At 37.7% G+C, this 17,741-nt stretch overlaps 1 long non-coding RNA gene across 1 annotated transcript in view; it reads left to right on the top strand.

Annotated features, from left to right (window-relative positions):
- The first annotated feature begins 7,276 nt into the window (after positions 1-7,276).
- The window catches only part of LOC108446997, a 30,845-nt gene continuing 20,380 nt past the window's right edge, over positions 7,277-17,741 (top strand). Inside the window, exon 1 of the long non-coding RNA XR_001862354.1 lies at positions 7,277-7,398. This is a non-coding gene — a long non-coding RNA (uncharacterized LOC108446997). The remainder of the gene's footprint in view (positions 7,399-17,741) is intronic.

Here is a 17,741-nt window from a genome sequence, read left to right as displayed (position 1 = left end):
AGCATCACTTATCTTCAAAAAAAGATCCTTTCTGTTTTCTGTCTTCTCCTTTCACATTCCTTGCTCAAGTGTTGGCTTACTTAACTCAGAGTTAAGTGGATTCAGTCGAAACTCAGCTCCTTTTGTATATCATCTCGCAATCTAAGGAAGAGACTTGTTTTAAAAGAATCAGTCTATTAGTTTTGCATTCATGAACAGTCTTACCTGCAGGCACGAAGTGAAGTTTGCTTTCTTCCTGTGGTTAGTCTCTGGTTCATAATATTTATGTGCCGTATTTTGATGCTACTGATAACAATTGCCAGTGTAAATTAAAGTAGCCATGAGATAATTAATTTAACATCCACTGCCTGTGTCCCCAAGGGACCACCCCAGAAGTGAGACTAGTTGGATGCTCAGTGTCTCAAAACACATTTACTTTCACTGGCCCTGCCCCTTACACAACAGCTATGGGGGGCATGTTTAAAAATTTCCTTATGTCAAAGGCATCATTTGGTGGGTAGCTGAGGTAGGTTTTGAAATGTATAGTACCACTGGAGCTGGTGCAAAGCATGTGGAACAGATCCAAAATTAGCCCACAGACCTTAATTACATGATGACTCAGGTAATACTCCTTGCAGCTGAGGTTTTTCTCCTCCTCCTCCCTCCATCTACTTAAAAAAAATGTCCTCCATATTTTTATTTATTTACCAAACCAGAATTGCTTGCATTGGGCCATTTCAGGCTCTACTTTATCTGAGTTAGATTTTTATTTAATTTTTATTTCTGTTTTTCTGGGCAGGTGTCTAAACAGTGTGTTGGTTCTGAGTTGGGGTGGACACGTAGTAGTGAAATTAAAGACTTACGCCTGGCTTCTCTTTTAGAAGATCTCTAACTTTCGCCTTACAATGATACAGAAGATGTATTTGTGTCTTTGCCCTTTAATAGACAAACCTACCTCACCTCATAGTATTTTCTAATCTGAGTACAGCTTGCAAATGAACTAAATAACACTTAATTTCTTCCAAAAAATAAACATATGGATTGTTTTTACAAATAAACATTGAAAAGTAATAATGGTTTATATTATTAGAGATGTTTTCATAGCACTGGAACTCTCCATCAGGTTTGACAACTTACGCATAAAAGATTTTTAAGTTTAAAGAAATTCAGTTTAGTTTTACTTATAATATAGACTTTTCTCCAAATTAAATAAGATAATCTTAGTTTCAAACGTTTAAACCGAATGTTCTGTAAGGCTGGGTGAAAATTATACAAAGAGACATCATTTTCCTGGCAAATATTTATTTTCAATGAATTGTCATTTTCTAATGAAACAGAAGCATTTTGAAAAACTCCCAGCTTGATGCTTTCTTGATCAACCCGCCTCAAAATTATGTGTAAGCTGTATGTTTTAGAAGACATCTCTCAAAAACGGGGAACTCTAAATTCCCTTTTGTGTAGTCAATAGGCACCAAGCTATTGCATCCATATTGTGACACCTCTGGAGATTCCATGATATCATCTCATCCCGTAACACCTTGTAATACTTGTGACACTTGTTATACTTGGGCCATTTCTATGGGCCTCCCCCTCTTTTTCAAAGATGTTGGTCTTCATATCTGAACTCCAACAGTTTTATGGCTTCCCACAGAACTGTTTTTCCTCACACTGCTGGTCTATCTAACAAAATCAAGAAAAGTAATAGATTTTCCCATGTCCTGTGGAAGGAATTTAGTAAAATATAATGCACTTTCCCATGTCCACATGCTGATACGCATGTAAAATTTTTGTCTCTTCAACATCCTTCTGCAGGGTCTTGGTGACACAATGACTAAGCTCATTTGAGGATTTACTCATTAGATGTTGCATGCCTGGGATTTTTGTGGATATGAGTCACCAGAAAATCTTGTAGTTACTGGGTCTGTGACTTGTCAGTAATGAGTAGTTGGCCTGGGACAGAAGGAGAAATCCTGACACTCATCCAGCTCTTTAGATTTAGATTTCAAACTGGTGTTCATGGTCACTTTCCCATCTTGGGCAAACTTATTTATCTTTCCAAGTAATCACAGCTGAGAAAGTGTTGTTTCTTCTTTTTATGTAATTTCTGTCTTCAAAGAACACCGACAATTGCACCAGAGCAGTTAGTATATTACATGTTGACAGACAGTAACAGTCCTATCTGTTGGGTATCAGTGGTGGAAAGGGAATGATTTTGTTAACTCGCTGCCATTGAAAAATGAGTCACATCAATAACATTCATGTCTCTTGGTAGTATTTAACTACCAAGACATACTGGGATGCCGTAAGAAGAGAACAGTCTCATTTTGCAATTGTTACCAGATGATAAATTTTCTACACCTGGTGAGCTAACACAATCCTTCTTCTCCGAAACTACTGACCTATGGAACTGTATAATACCCATTGTGTAAGAAGGAGAACTGGAAGTTCACCAGCCCCAGTGCCCTGCCAACTCAGCCAGGTCATCTGGAACATTGGGGTCTGAACACCAGGGACCACTAAGGAGACCCTGAGGACAGAACAATGCATGCAAAAAGGGGAGGGGAAATATGTTAATGATTTCAGGGAAATTATTATCATGTCTATGTTTAGTCTGGGACAACCAATGAGTATTGAACACATATAAACAGGAACTTTCCTGTACTCAGCATGCATGGATTTGGGAGGAGCTATTCCCCCATGCATCTGGCCAAATATAGGATGCCTGCTTCTTAATGCTACATTGGTATTAAGGAGGGTTATTTTTATTTTAGCAAATTTTTGGTAACACAATGAACAAGTTATGCAAGAGCCTGAAGTATGAGAGAAAAAGCCTGGGATAACAGAAGTTATCTTCTAGAAAATCTGCTGAATGTCGTCTGCTAATGGATCTTGATAGAGTGTTTTAAGGGACACCAGAGGCCCATTTCTGGCTTGCTAGGCTTTTCACAAATAGAATTGTATGACTGTCCTGTCTGAGAAAATATATTCAAAATATTTACTGCAAAAGAGATTCAACTGCCAAAGATGAATTTTTGCTGTTATGGTACTCTCAGGTGATTGAGAAAAGCCTGGGAATAAGCATGTTTTTCAGATCTTCTGCTCCACATAGTGGTTTTGAAGTCAGCATGTCTAAGTGCACCTGATGGCCTCCAGACAGCACAAGTCCATCTGTCACATACCAGACAGACTAAAGGAAAGTAGTTCTTGCCTGGGTTTGGGACTGCACTGACAGGTTTGTTCTCTGCATACACAGCTGATCTGGCCCTGAGAGCGGCCTTGAGCACTCTTGAGGAGACAGCCCATCAGTATTCACCAAGTCCAAATCAGTATTTGTGCTGCTCCTTCACAGCTGGGGAGTTACAGAGGGCTGATTTTGGTACTTATGACTCAGTGCTCTTAGTGACATAAGGAATCTGTGAGGCTATCACCCTATGAAACACCTACTACCACCTTTGTGCACCGGCTTGTCTCTTTACACGAGATGTGGCTTCAGGTGTGTGGAAGCATCTCCAGAATGATGGATACATGCCATGGTGTTCTTTGGGTTGAACCATGTGCCTTTTGGAGTGGAATCCATCCCAGCTGTGGGTTTGTGTCCGTATATATCACTGTGTATCTCACATGTATTTCTTTTTAAACAACAGATCATCAGAGAGGCAATTTGCTCTTCAGCGAAGTAAGAAATCTCCAAAAATAATTTCATATCGTAAATATGCTTCTGAATATTCCAGCATGTGGAAAATTTCCTCCTTATTTTCTTCCCAGAATAGCTGCTAATCAGATGAGGTGAGTGAAAATTAATATAAAGCATATTTGGACTTGCTTCCCTGCCATCATTTAGTCATGGCTGGCCCTAGTGGAAAAAAGCAAAAACAAACCAACCAAACAACAACAACAACAAAAAATGGGCACAGGTAACACAATTGCAAAGACTGGACAATTTTAAAGAAAATTAAAAGAAGAGCCCAAATGGAACAGATGTCAGGTTTTCTCTGCCACTGGAATGACAGTATTTTTGTCATCTCATCAATATAAACTTAAGGCAGAAAAGGAAATCTTCATGATACTAAGGACTGAAGGGACCATAAGAGAGAGATTTCATAAATAGATGAAATAATGATCCACATGCAGACTTCCTGCCACCAATGACATTTTGCATCTCTATAAGCAAATAGATATGATGGTATGTAAATTAGGAAACAGTTAGTGCGAGCTGGTAAGTTAGCTCTAAAAAACCCAGCAGAAAAATATGGTTTACTCTCTTCGGTAGAATTACGTGGAAGGCCCAGTTGATTCTCCCATGGAAGCCTCAGGTGATTCTCACAGGGTCTATGCAGGCATTGTAGAATGGAATCATAGCCCATGGAATACATTAAAAGAGCTGGGAGGGGAGAAGATGTGCAAGGATTTATTACTAAAGCACGAATAAAGTCCAGCCCTTCTGCAAAAGGCAGCTGTAAAGTGTCCAATCACTGTGCACCGGCTTCAGCATCAGTTCCAGGAGCACCTCTGAGCACCACTGTACAGCAGTGAAGTTTGTTCAAAACAGAGAGGAGCCCAGGGCCTTTCAAAATCCACCTACACACAATCATTTTGATGAAGATTAAAAACACAGTCTACCTGTAATTGAAACTGGGTGTGGTTAGAGCAAACATTACCAAGAAGGGACTGGTGAGGAGTCGGCAAAGCACTGTGTTGGGATGCATGAGGGGTACATGAGGAATGTGTGGGCTGCTCAGAGTAGGCAGTAGGGACCATGGGAGGCTCTTCTCAAGTTATGTGCTGCTGTGGGACTGAAACACAGAAAGATATCCCCCAATAACCAGCACTTTTGCTCTGTACATTTGAATGGAAAGGTCTGTGGTTGGCAGCCTGGCTCTGGTGGACTGCCTTACTTACATTTATGTGGAGCAGGGAATCTTTATTCCCCATTCACATACCTTAGCGATTTCCTTCTCTGACTGATGGCTCTACCTGGGGCCTCTGTGTGTGAAGGTGACTATATTACATAATAAATTATATGATTTGCATGCAGTTGAGTCCTGGTCTCTGCGTGTTCAGACTGAAGCCCTGCAGTCGGAGATGGTGAATGGAAGGTTTTATTTCATATCTTAACAAATTACTCTACTGGGCCTATAATCAAGTTAATAGGCTACTGATTAGAATGTCAGAGACATCAATAGACCTTGAATTTAGCTGTAGGTTCAAGTAGGGGAGAGCAAGCATCTGCTTGATCTAAGAAAGATCTAAATTAGAACTGAAAGAAAATCCCTTTTTCATTAATGAAAAGTGGACTGGACTATGCCTTAGGGTGGGATCATATTTAGGAGGTAGTACTGTCCATTAAGAGTCCAGAAAAGGAGTCATGGTTGTCCCATGTCCTGAGAAGAAGAAATCCACAATCAATTCTTACCATCCTGCACTACTGCCCGGCACCACAGATTAACAGAATATCCTCAGTTGAAAGGGGCCTACCAGGATCATAAAACCCAACTTTTAAGCAAAGGGCCTTAGGGATTGAACCCACAACCTTGGTCTTACTAGACCCTGCTCTAGCCAACTGAGCCAGTCTCAGCTGCTTTTCCTCATGGACCAGTCTCCAGCTCATCCACGTAAGGGAAAAGTGCCCCAAAAACCTGATTTTAGCAGGTTTCCATCAAGTCTGCTTTCTTGGATGTTAAATGTCCACACTTTTTTGGAGCAATAAAACATTTGCACTGACTTTTGGCCTGTTCCAGTTGAAATTATTTTTCCCTCTTCAAAGTTCTGTGGCACCCTCTCCTTCTTCCATGTTGTTGTGGAGAAGGTTCATGACCTCCTCTTGGAAGAATTTGATTTTCCTCATGTGTCATTTTACTCTCTGCATAGTACTTTTTGTATTCTTCCTTCTTAGAGTCATCTGTAGTAGTGTTTTTCAGAAACTGTGACAGTTTGCGCTATGTTTCTGTGTGATTGCTGTCTGCTCTAATAATATGTTTCTGTGATAAGGACATGTAGCTGCTCGGCATTTTGGCACTGCCTTTCCCTTAAAATCTGTTAGCAGGAAGAGCAATCCACAGAATGTATCATTCACATTCTCAGGAGGTCAGAATTGATTTAAATTTTCTTTTTGTACAATTGTTGAAGGACTGTTTACAATTCAGTACCTTGTAATATTTCTTTGTGGTTTTGTAATGCTTCTAAGAGGGACTTGCTGACTGAAGGAAAAATAAATGGTGATGGCAACTATCAGTTTGTTTTGGTATCTTAAGACAGTATTGGATGTTTCAAAGTCACAGAATAGCCACTTCGCTGCTGGGAATCTGATATTTGTAAAGGACACAAACGTCCAGTTTGTGAGTAATGTTTGAATATACACAGGCTGGAGTGGGCCAATAAAACAGCCAAGTTCTACATGCTTTTGATTTTAGAGGAAAATACACAATTGGAATGGTGCATCTCTGGTTCTTCTATTTAGTTTGAGGAATTAAATAACTTGAAATAAAAAGACTATTTCCTTCTGTGAGTACTTTTAACCTCTCCCTGTAACATGTATCAGAAAGGTGTTAAAATAGCTAAAGATCTCTAAGTATTTTTCATATTTCAAGTCAGTTAAAAAAAATTTAAATACACTACAGAAGATAAAGCTATAATACATAAATACATACTACTGTATACAAAAAGGGGCAAGTAAATGCCTATTTTCTACTTCTTTTGCATAGAAGTGTCACAGTCATCATCACTCAGACTTTATTTACAGAGCACTTGGAGACCAAGACAATTGGATTTGCCTGGACTTACCTTTTTGTTGCATTTGTGAAAATTGGAAGTGCCTCAGCTTTGATTTGTATTTCACATTTCTTGTCAGTTTGTGACATCTGTGTTATCCGTGAATTGCAGAAAGCCTGCAAAAAGCCTACACTCCAGCTGCTCATCATGTCTATGATAAAAAAGCTGACAAACATTTTAAATTGGAGCACTTTCATTTTTAAAAATGTAATACTACTATTTCAGTAATTCTGCACATTTTTCCTTTACTTGTGGAGATCAAAAAGTATTGTCTGCTGCTAAAATTTTAACTTTCTTTCCTTTGTGTTCAATAGTCTCTAATTTTTACCAAGGAATTATTAAATCATTTACAGAAGTCATCTACCAAAAGCTCCTGAGCTTTGTTATTTTATGTGGCTTCTATTATATTCCTACCTCCTATTCCAGAAAAAAGATTCCAGATGCATTTATTTTCCAGCACTTAATTACCACCAAAGATCAGATGTTTGGCTGATTCATAGACAAACTTAGAATCTTCCTCACGGCTTTGGTTTTTCAAGTAGGAACTAGCTTCCTGATTTCACCTTCTTCCCTCTTGTGATCTGATTCTCTTTATGAGTAAGGGCTTCATCTCACTTCATTCTTACATGACTGCAAGATTTTTCACTGTAGGTAAGGCTGGGTTTTACTTTTTTATATATATACATTTATATTTATGTGTATATATATATATATTTTTATATGCACAGAGAGAAATTTTTATAAAAACATATTATTGGATTAAGTTCTCTATAGCATTTTTTAAAATTAGTTTCCTTTTTCTATTAAGGAGGTGTGGTAAAAAAATATAGCAATCCTTCTAAGTAACTGTGGCAATATTTGCTCAGAGAATTCATTTTAGCAAAGGGCACTGTTATCCTTTGCATAGTAACTCTTGAAAGTGCTGCTGATGAAATTTTATAACAAGCACATAAGAAACTGCAGCTTTTCAACTGTTTCCACTTTTATCCAGTTTTTCATATTCTTTTCAAATGTTGCTCAAAGCTGATATTTTCTTGTTCTTAGGAAAGTAAGTAAGTACTGTGTTCTCTCCAAAGGAAAATCTGGGGTAAAATGGCTTTTGAAAAGATTGCTGCCTGCATTGAAGGGTTAAATTATGTTTCCTCTCATCAGACACCCTTATTATTTATTCCTAAATAATGAGCTTTCAAAGTGATAATCAGCAAAGGGTCATTTGATCATTTGAAAAATACAGTACTTCTACTAAACTAGTATGTACAGTTATGCAGGAAAGTGAAAAAGAAAAGCAGAGAAGCAGTTTCTCCAGAAACTGGAGAATACAGTGAAATTCACAGCAGCATACATTCATTCCATCCCACAGGACAAAATGGGATTGCATCCCTAAACCTCGCAAGGTAATCTCTAAACCTTGTTGCTCTAATGGCTATCTTTATGCCTTACTTTTTTTTTATCTTATTGCTGTCACTTCGAGGTTTCTCTCCTACCTATCAGACGTTCAAGATTATTCCTAACAAGCTTGTACAGAATTCCTGACAGTACTGTGTAGGTATCAAATTTTTTAAATATCATTTTGCAGGAGGTTTGTTGGTTGGGGTTTGGATTTTTGGTGTTGGTTTGTTTTATTTTTTTAAACTGCAACAGACTTTTCAGACTTCAGCAGAACCATGAGTTAATTATAGTTATTATTGTTGATAAGTGAAATAGAACATAAGTTGGAATGTCTCAGTCTTCTGTAGGCGGCATAAATGTCTTTTCATCTGGTGATTTTCATATCCAAAACCTCTCACTTTAAATAAGGGGTGGAGTACTTTATGGCAGCTTTGCATTTGTTGTAACAAGAAAAAGACACATAAGCTCTCTATTCAACACAGAGGATCAGCCATTTAAATGCTAATGTTTTTCTTTCTTCATTCAAAGCATTTTTACCTTGTATTTTTCAAGTAAAAAAATAAAGTAAATGAAGAACAATTGTGCTTCTTCTTTGAAGAGGTAGCTTTAACGAAACAAATAAAAAAAAATTTCAGTCTTATTCTGGGTATACAAATGTCTGGTATTCTCAGAGGATTATGTTTCCCACTTTATTCAAACCAGCAACTGGCAAACGTCTGTGAGTTTTCCATTGGCTGTAAAGTTTGGTCCTGCTCTGAATTTTGTGCGGGATTAGCTGACACCTCTCCAAATTACGTAACTATCCTTGACTCCTGCAGCCTTCCTTGTGTTCAACAGTCCTTCCCTGGAACAAATTCAGCATCTACCCCCCTTTTCTGTCCCTTCATCTCTGTTCCCTCCCACCCAACCCTTCCTGCTTACAGATCTTCTGTGTCACACCGTCCGTTCCTGCAAGCGTCATCTCTTCACACTGTCATTAGCTGACTTCCCTTCTCCTTTTAAAAGTAAAGCCAGAACGATCTTTCTTCTGCTGTCTGTGGAAATTTGCTGTGAGAGTGCCAAGGTTTTAGCCAGGACAAATGTGACAATGGTGCTTTTTATGACCCTCATCTGAAACAATGTTTTCCGAGGGTTTCAGAATTTCAGCACCAATGTTCAGAAAGGAATCAGAAAGTTGGATGTCAGGGACATTTCTTAGGGTAGCAGTAGCATTTCGCCCTTCCTACTTTTTATATAAACAATTTTCCCAGTAGGGCAGCTTTCATACCCAGATAAATTAAATCTTTATGACCTAATGGGAGGTTTTATTTTATCCTTTTTCCTTACTGTGTAACTCAGATGAGCTTCCCTCCATAATATTTCTGATACCTTTTCTTCTCTGTCATTGCTGAAAAAAATAGGTGTCTATTGGTAGGCATCAGTCAAAAAAATTACTTTTTCCAAACTAAAATGGTAATAATTGGACATCTGTGGATTTGTACACCTAGATGAGAAACCCAAATGTTAAATTAATGTATTAACAACATTTATAGTTTTATTACCCTGTAATTATATCATACCTCCTGATTGTTTTTCTTTTCATCCTTGTCTACAAAATGTAGTTGCCCGAACCTGTTGTGAATGTCTACTCTTCTAATGTTAGTCCTAGTGATGTTTTGCCAGGTTCAGTGGAAGACAAGGCAGCTGTAGGGATGGAATTGTTATTCTCAAGGATGTTAATGCCTGCCAGCTATCAGATGGTAAACTAGAGACAGCTGGAGACTTGATTTGGCCCAGTAGCTATGTTTGGCACCCTTTCTGCCAAAAGGCTGAGTGGAAGGGGTCATTAAATGCAGCCTTGAATAGTGGTGGCTGGGAAGTTACAGCAAAGCTAAGCTGTGGGGTGTCAGGGATTTAACTGATTGCAATAACACAGGGAGAAGGGAATTGCCAGGATCTTCTCAAATGCAGAGTCCTGTTGACTGTTGACTGAGATTTAATGCTGTTGTTCTCTTTCTGTTAGATTTCAGGAAAAAAATTGTATATATCTGTGTTTTTTCATCTTCCTAATGAAAATAACTTTGCAGAAGTCAGGATACTGGTTAATCATGGAAGCCTAAGATGAAACATTATCATTGTTTGTTTGTAGCAAGGGAGTCCTTCTGATAGCTTGGTGACAACCGAGGCTGGGCTTGGCTTTGTTCACACCTGCGATGCAGTTGCTATTTCATTATAAAACTCTATTTTCATGACATGAAAGATATTCTGTACGTGCATTTTATATTTATTTTCTGATTGAAATTAAATATTAATAAATATTAAAATATATACGAATTACATTGGATGAGAGTCTGAGTTCTTTCTGTTGGATTTGGACAGCAGTTTCTGCAATGAATGTCACAAGGAACTTCATGGAAAACAATCCCATCATTCACATAGTTTCACAGAGGCAAAGAAGAGTTGTGCCATTGCTACATCTATCTACTTCAAATGTCTGTTGGATGGAAAATGGGAGGGGTTTGGCACCCAAACAAATCTATGGTAATTTTTAGGAGGGGAATAAAGCGATGTTTTCTGTTGAAAATAAATGCAGGATAGTTGGGCCAATGAAATAACAGAGAGATGTCTCAAGCTGCAAGACTTTTAATGATTATTTGTAAGCAACACTTTGCTTTTGTATTTCACCTGATGATCTCTGAAGTGTTTATGGGTAAGTTTTATAACTTGTGCTATATAGCTCATAGAAGATGTGCAAAACATTGTCCCACCAGATACACTTGCCTTCAGTGAGGACAACTGCCTCCAAGTGGGCCATTTAACAGAGCTAGAAGGCAAATCTCTGAGTTCTGGTTGAAGTAGTATGACAATCCTGCAGTTGGAGGATACTTAGCTTTCTGGATTGAATATGATATTAGAAATTCAGCAGTGGGAACTACAGAAAAACACGTAAACAGATAAAATTCCTCCTTTTCAGCTTCAGTTCACTTACAATGTTTTCAACACCTTAGTTAATGGCTACGTTTTTCTACTAGTGCTCCTGAAACCACCTTATCATCAGCTGATTTCCATTTTAAGGGAGCCTAGGTCTGAATTTAGTGGAAGATCCTGACTCATTGGAGAACTGGAGAGAGTTCTAGTTAATGACTGGAAAGGGGTCATCTGATAAATTCCCATAAACCTAAATTGGTGTTGCTTAACTGAAGGAGCTTCAGCTCAAGCTGTCTGTCAGTTTTGGCTTATTGTAGATGAGAGAGGTCATCCGCACTCTGTTCAATTCTTACAACTGATCAGTGTGTTTTTCCTGATGTCTTTCAGGAATTACCCATTTGAAATTTAGGAATGGCAGAAAACAGATGTTGAGCATTGGGAAAACTTCTGTTGAGTAACTTGGCCATGGGTATAGAGGGGTGGTTAGGAAGGATTGATAAGCCAGTGCATAAACTGCATCAGGGGAGTGAGGCCACATTTTTTTCTTTTCTTTTACCCCCTGTTCCCCAGACAGTCCATCAGAGTCTCTCTAGATACGACACGATGCAGAGAAATATCATGTTTGTTGTCTGCAGAAGACTCAGCTCTGACCTTCACACAAATGGCAGAGAAGCACAGATCTTAAATGTAAAATTTCCGTTGCTACCTGTGGGAATTTTACCACGGGAAAGAGAACAGGTCTGGGCCCAGCATGTGAGATTGGTCTGTGTTTGCCAGGGGTTCTGTTGACACTGAAGTTCCTAAAGAGAGATAACCATTATGATGGCCAACTGATACTTAACACTGTCCTGTCTGGGCTTGCCCGGATGCGTGATTCACTTGAAATGCTTTTTAATTTGAGTCAATTCTATGGCTTCTGGCGCCGAAATTTTTAGCAGAGAGATGCATTTGCTGATTTTGAGATCTTTTGAACAGGTTTTCGGGTCACAAACATAATCTTGGCTTGCTGTAATGGTGCAAAATTCAATGTCATCTTAGAGGTGCTCTTCTTCATCCTTTGACCCTGTGTGTAATGAACTTGAAACCAAACAGGGTAACTTTAAATGGTGCAGCTCAGGGCTGAAGTTCAGGAAGCTGCTGCTGCCTTGGCACCTCTACTCTTTCTCTGACAGTGCTCCAGTCATTATTGTGGAATTTCCTCTTTTTCCTCTCTTATAGATGTAATTCTTGGCCTCAGATCCATCCACACATTTTTCATGGGAGTTATTGTGTTTGCTCCCATTGGACTGCTCATATATACTTGGAGAAATGCATGTGGTAAGGGTTGAGTCCCTGAAATACTCTTACAAGGATGGCTACAATACCTTACCAATCAGAACAGCTCGAGAGTTGCCTAACAGTGTGGCTGATGTACCATTACTTAGATTTTCAAAGCACTGGATTTAGAGAGGTTCCTTTTTGGAAAATTAAACACATAAAAGAGAATAAACAGATTGAAAAGAATAATGTGGGCAGACTTCACTACACAACTGGGATATGATGCATTCTGGTTGATTCTTTGATCCACCTATCAATTGCCATGTTAAATACTATTCATGCTGAGGACTAATATGAGACATCTCCTATTTATTCCTTTGCTGTTTCAAAGTTTGGAATGATTGCTCCATTAGTACCTTGGTTTGCAGGACTGTAGTCATAATATAGCTTTTGTCAGACTTAACATATTAAGGACAAGAAATGGATGTGTTAATTAGATATGAAGTGTATATGTAAAAGGAGTGTAATCCTGGTATTTCCTTTTTCCCAAAACCCAACCCCCAAATTTCATACACATTTAGTTATAACAATGAATGGATGAATTAACCCGAATGAAGTATGTATTTATAAGCTAATATAACATGATTTTATTGCAATCCAAATTTTTAAAATAATGTCAGCTGCATACAAGTTTCTCCATTTTTTAAATCTTATATAGGATCTTCTAGTACAATCCACTTTGTGGTGTAACAAGCAAGAAAAATCTGTCTTTCAACTCTTATGTTTGGAAGGTGGTTCTAAGTCCTAAACTTTGAATTTATTTGCTCATGAGATTTTACTCATGCAAAAGTTTCACTTGAAATAAGTAAATGCTTAGGTGACGACGGAATGTCCACAGGGGATCAGATTTGCAGGACTGAAATTTTAATATGTCCCAGGTGAAAAACAAAACAAAACAAATCAAAAAACAAAACAAAACTGTTTGAGACCAATTTGCCCTATATAAAATGACTGGCTAAAATCACTTCTCCGTAAATGAAGAGACACCTCCATAGTCATTAACTAGCTTTTTAAAAAAGTATTTGGGGAGAGGTTCAAGAGGGGAATAACCACTAAACAAAGCTCACTATTAATGTTTATTGGGAAATTACTACATACATACATAGAGCTTAATTTTCATTGCTTTAATCTTTAGACTGGAACACTCAGAAAGGAAAAACTTGAGAAATATTTCCTTTTTACTTTCTTTGAGTTTAATTTGTTTCACTGGCTTCATAAAAGTGAGACCATGAACAAGAAGCATTTCTCCCTGTTAGATTTTAAAATTCCCAAGCAAACTATCTTTATGCATTCAGATCTTGAGCTAAAATTAACTGAAGCCTACATCAAGATTCACATTTTCTTGATTGGATTTTTCTCAGATTTATCAGTGGAAAGCATTTTTAGAAGTCTAGCAAAGTATGCAAATGGAGCCCAAACTGTGCTGCTGTAACTGTAGTGGTCGTTACTGCATCCCCGGAATCTCCCCGAACAAAAAGGTTTAAGATGCAGTGACAGAAACATAAAGCTGAAAGTCCCAACAAGAGATTATGCTTCTGTAAATTGCTGTTAAAAGCCTCCATGGCAGCTGATCACACACTGCTTTGGAAAACTCGTTTGACTGATTTAGTACAGATTTTTTTGCTGCTAATGAAGTCAACCTCTTCTTTCCTGGTATGGAGAGCAATTGATCACTTCATTAAATGCTTTTTTACATAATCTCCCATCTCTGTAATTTTATACCCAAATTAAACATATCCACTCATCTCACTTTTTATTCTACAGAGCTTGTTTTCCCAGGCTGTTACCATTCGTATTTTTGGAGTGCAGTGCAATTAATCTCTCTTTCAAAGTCAGATCCAAGAGAGGATACAGCACTCAATCTGTAATGAATATTAGAATAATTACCTTCTGACTCTGCTATATACCACTCCTCTGAATAACATCCCAAGATAGGTTTCTTTCTCTCATTCTTTCTAAGGATTCTGTGCTGTGTTCCATCTCGTTTTATACCTGTCATTTTTTCTGAACAAATGCTTATTATATTTATTCGTCAGTTTCAACCAAATTTGACTGAAGAATGCATGAGGGTCCATAGTTCTTATGAATTTTGTGAAAATCTATGTTTCGACAGGTACGAGAGACCTCAGATATCCTCCTAGATACAAACACCTGATGGCTGGGTGGTTGGCCTGTATGCTTTGTCCACTCTGTCATTTCAATTCACATCTGGCTTCCTCTTACACAGGCATGTGAAGCAAAAAAAGGAGCATAAAGAGAGAGATTTGACAAGCATGGGAGTATATTGCAAATATTTTTTGGGGAAGCTGATATTTAGGAAGGAATAGCTGCAGCTGTTGGTTCAGAGGAGGCTAAATATGAGTTAATAGTTCATCAGTTCCACCACTGACAGCAATTTGGAGGGGATTTTTGTTTGTTTTATTTTGCACGTGGATTTGTCATTTTTTTGTTTGTTGTTCAAAGCTTTGACCTGCTGGCTGATTTTCAGACTGCCATACACAGTAATCCTTATGTGATTTACTGAATAGTGCTACTGGATTTCTGGTGTTCATGCCTTCTTCCCAGGAGCAGTTTGCACTTGTTGGGAAACTGAAATGCAGCATTTAAATGCCCTTGATAGGAAGTTTCATTTGCTGTACATTATAGGATGGAAAAGAAAAATGTTGCAAAAAAATTATCTTCCTATACCCTCACTTTTTCCTGGAGAAAATCTGGACATCTTTTCAGCAGCCAGAGTTTACCTTTTATAAAGTTTGTACTGAAATATTTAACACACAACATTCCTTGCTTACCCCAAAAGTTATGCTTACTGCATGAAAACTCTTCTGCAATATGAGTATGTCAGATCAGTCTGCTGAGACTTCTGTTGCCCCGAGGAGTGGAACCAACTGAGCAGACAGAGAGACTGACAATATTCTCACTACTGTTACCATGCTCACCTTTAGCTTCAAGGTTACCCGTGCACTTGAAGTGCTGGTGAAGAGTTTCACTTTGTTGTCTGTGAGGGACAGGCTGTTTAGACAGAGAATTTCAGCCTGCAATCCTCAATAGGCATGGGATAATTCAAGTGTTAACAGCAAAATAGAGTATGAAGTCAACAGTTTCAATAATATCACAGTTTAGTTGATTAGACTTGACATAAATTAACTACTGGTTAATGTTACTTACTGTCTTCTTCATTCTCCATTCTTACCAATCTGATGCTGTACTCATAATTCAGGCAAACTATAATACGATAAATGACAAAATAACTAATTCTAGCTGTAAATCTTAACATGTGTGAATGCTGTATATAGCTGCAATATTTGCATTTACAGTGCTTATGTGATGCCCCAGAGTAGATAAAAGGTGCACAGTTGTTCTATTCATGGCTTAATTTTGGAATAATAATAGAACATTTATTTGAATTTCGGTGATTTGTATTGTAGAAAATTAAAACTTTTCCCTAAATACTGGCAGGCAAGGCATCAGATGAAGAGCAAAAGAATAATTTTTTTTTTGTATGACTTGAAACAGTCTGCTTTATTATATTAGGTGCTCATTGTGGTGCAAAAATAGCTACACTTTTCATGTTCTTTTTAATGTCAAAGATAAATTCGAAGCATGTTACTCTGTTAAGGTGAAACTCCTGCTGTATTTGAAAGAGAAAATATTGATCCGAAAAAATAACTTTGAAACCAGGCATCATTGCACATCCTGTCTACCTTGAGAACAAAACTGGGAAGATGTGAACAGCCAAAGATATCCATTGCTGAAAACTAGGTCTTGTGCAGTGTCACAATAATTCATAGGACTTTCACTTTTCTTGTTAATTGTGATGGATAGAAGAGCAATAAAAATTTGTGACCATCTAAGAATCATGTAAGTTATCAAAAATCGAAACAGATATTAACATTTTGTAAGCAGAGTGGGTATGCTGACCATTGCTCCCGGGCAGAATTTCACCTTAAGCAGGGAGTCACAGGGATGAAAATGTTTCCTCTCCTTTATCTAAGCACATGCACACCTGCATGTACTTATATCTATGTATACATGTATGTATATATGTGTACGGGTATTTCTTTCTAGATACCAACTTAAATGAAAGCACTAAAACCAGATTTATGGTAAGAGGTTGCTTTATAAGCTATTATATCAGCATTTTGTGAATGAGGAAAGGACAGGAAGCCAATATGTTTCTGTGCTTCTGCCTATGTACCAAATACAGAAATATGTACATGAAAGCGTATGTATTTATATATAAACATACATAAAATAGAAAAAAGTAAAGGCTTTGAAAGAAGATGTGTCTTCTCCTTGAAGTGAGTCTTTGTAGGCTGAAAAACCATTTTTCTTCATTTTGGAGTTGCCCCATATCATAATGTTGGAAAGATTAGATTCACTTGTTGTCTTTGCCCTTGGTTCTCGGTGCTTAGAGGCACTTTGCAAATAAAAAGCCAGCATAGAAATCTTCGAAGAGTTGGATAGAATTTGGAGTGGCAAAAGGAACCGTAGCATGAAGCTGTTGTGTAAAGCTACTGCTCTGCATGTCTAAGAGCAATCATGGGCTGTCGAGTTTGGACAAGTGGTATCCAAGATTAAATTGTTCTTGCAAGTCTTTGGAAGCCTAGCTCTGCTCCCAGACACTTTTCTGATTCTTGTCCACATTTTGTGTCCCAAAGAGCTGTAGAATGGAGCCTGTGTTTTTTGCCCAATAATAGGTTGTGGTGTTTTCTCTGAAGTATCACAACTATTTCTCTTCCGTTTCTTCCATTTATGCCATTGCTTTTACAAAGTTAATGTATTTGAAGCAGATTATTTTTCTTATCTCAAATTCAGGACACTGAGTTCTGAAAGAAGTTTGTTTATATGGTATTTTTGTTGTATTTCTATTTAGTTAGCTAGTTATTGTTTGATTCATTTTTCTGTATAGACCATTTCAGAATCACACATAGCAATGCAGACTTATGAATGCTCTTACAGAGTAGGTCAAAGACTTAGCAAAAAATAAATGTCTTTTCTTCTTTCCTGACATATTTTTTCATTTGCACTTTAGGTCTTCCTTATTTCTCTATTTTCCAATATCACAAGTTCCCATTTATTACTTTACATGCTCTTTTGCAGTGAAAGAGAGTGTTCCTGTGTAGATCTGATGAAAAAAGCCTGGGTATTTTTCAGTTTGACAGATCTCCATAATTGTCTGTAAGACTATGTAATACTGCAACTGAACTTCATATTCCTGCTTGAATTTATAACATTTTAGGACATATTCCTTCTCACCTGACAAGTAGGCACACAGTAAGCAAAGTAGTAATTTTGTTAAAAAAAATCAAAATGGGTACAATTGCACTGCATCAGTCTATCATCCCTTTACACCAAAAAAAGGTTGCTTGTATGAGTAA

This window comes from Corvus brachyrhynchos, unplaced genomic scaffold (assembly GCF_000691975.1).
Source record: "Corvus brachyrhynchos isolate BGI_N302 unplaced genomic scaffold, ASM69197v1 scaffold22, whole genome shotgun sequence".
NCBI classification, from domain to species: domain Eukaryota; kingdom Metazoa; phylum Chordata; class Aves; order Passeriformes; family Corvidae; genus Corvus; species Corvus brachyrhynchos.
Note: the sequence above shows the minus strand (reverse complement) of the source record. Positions and strands in the feature narration are given on the sequence as shown.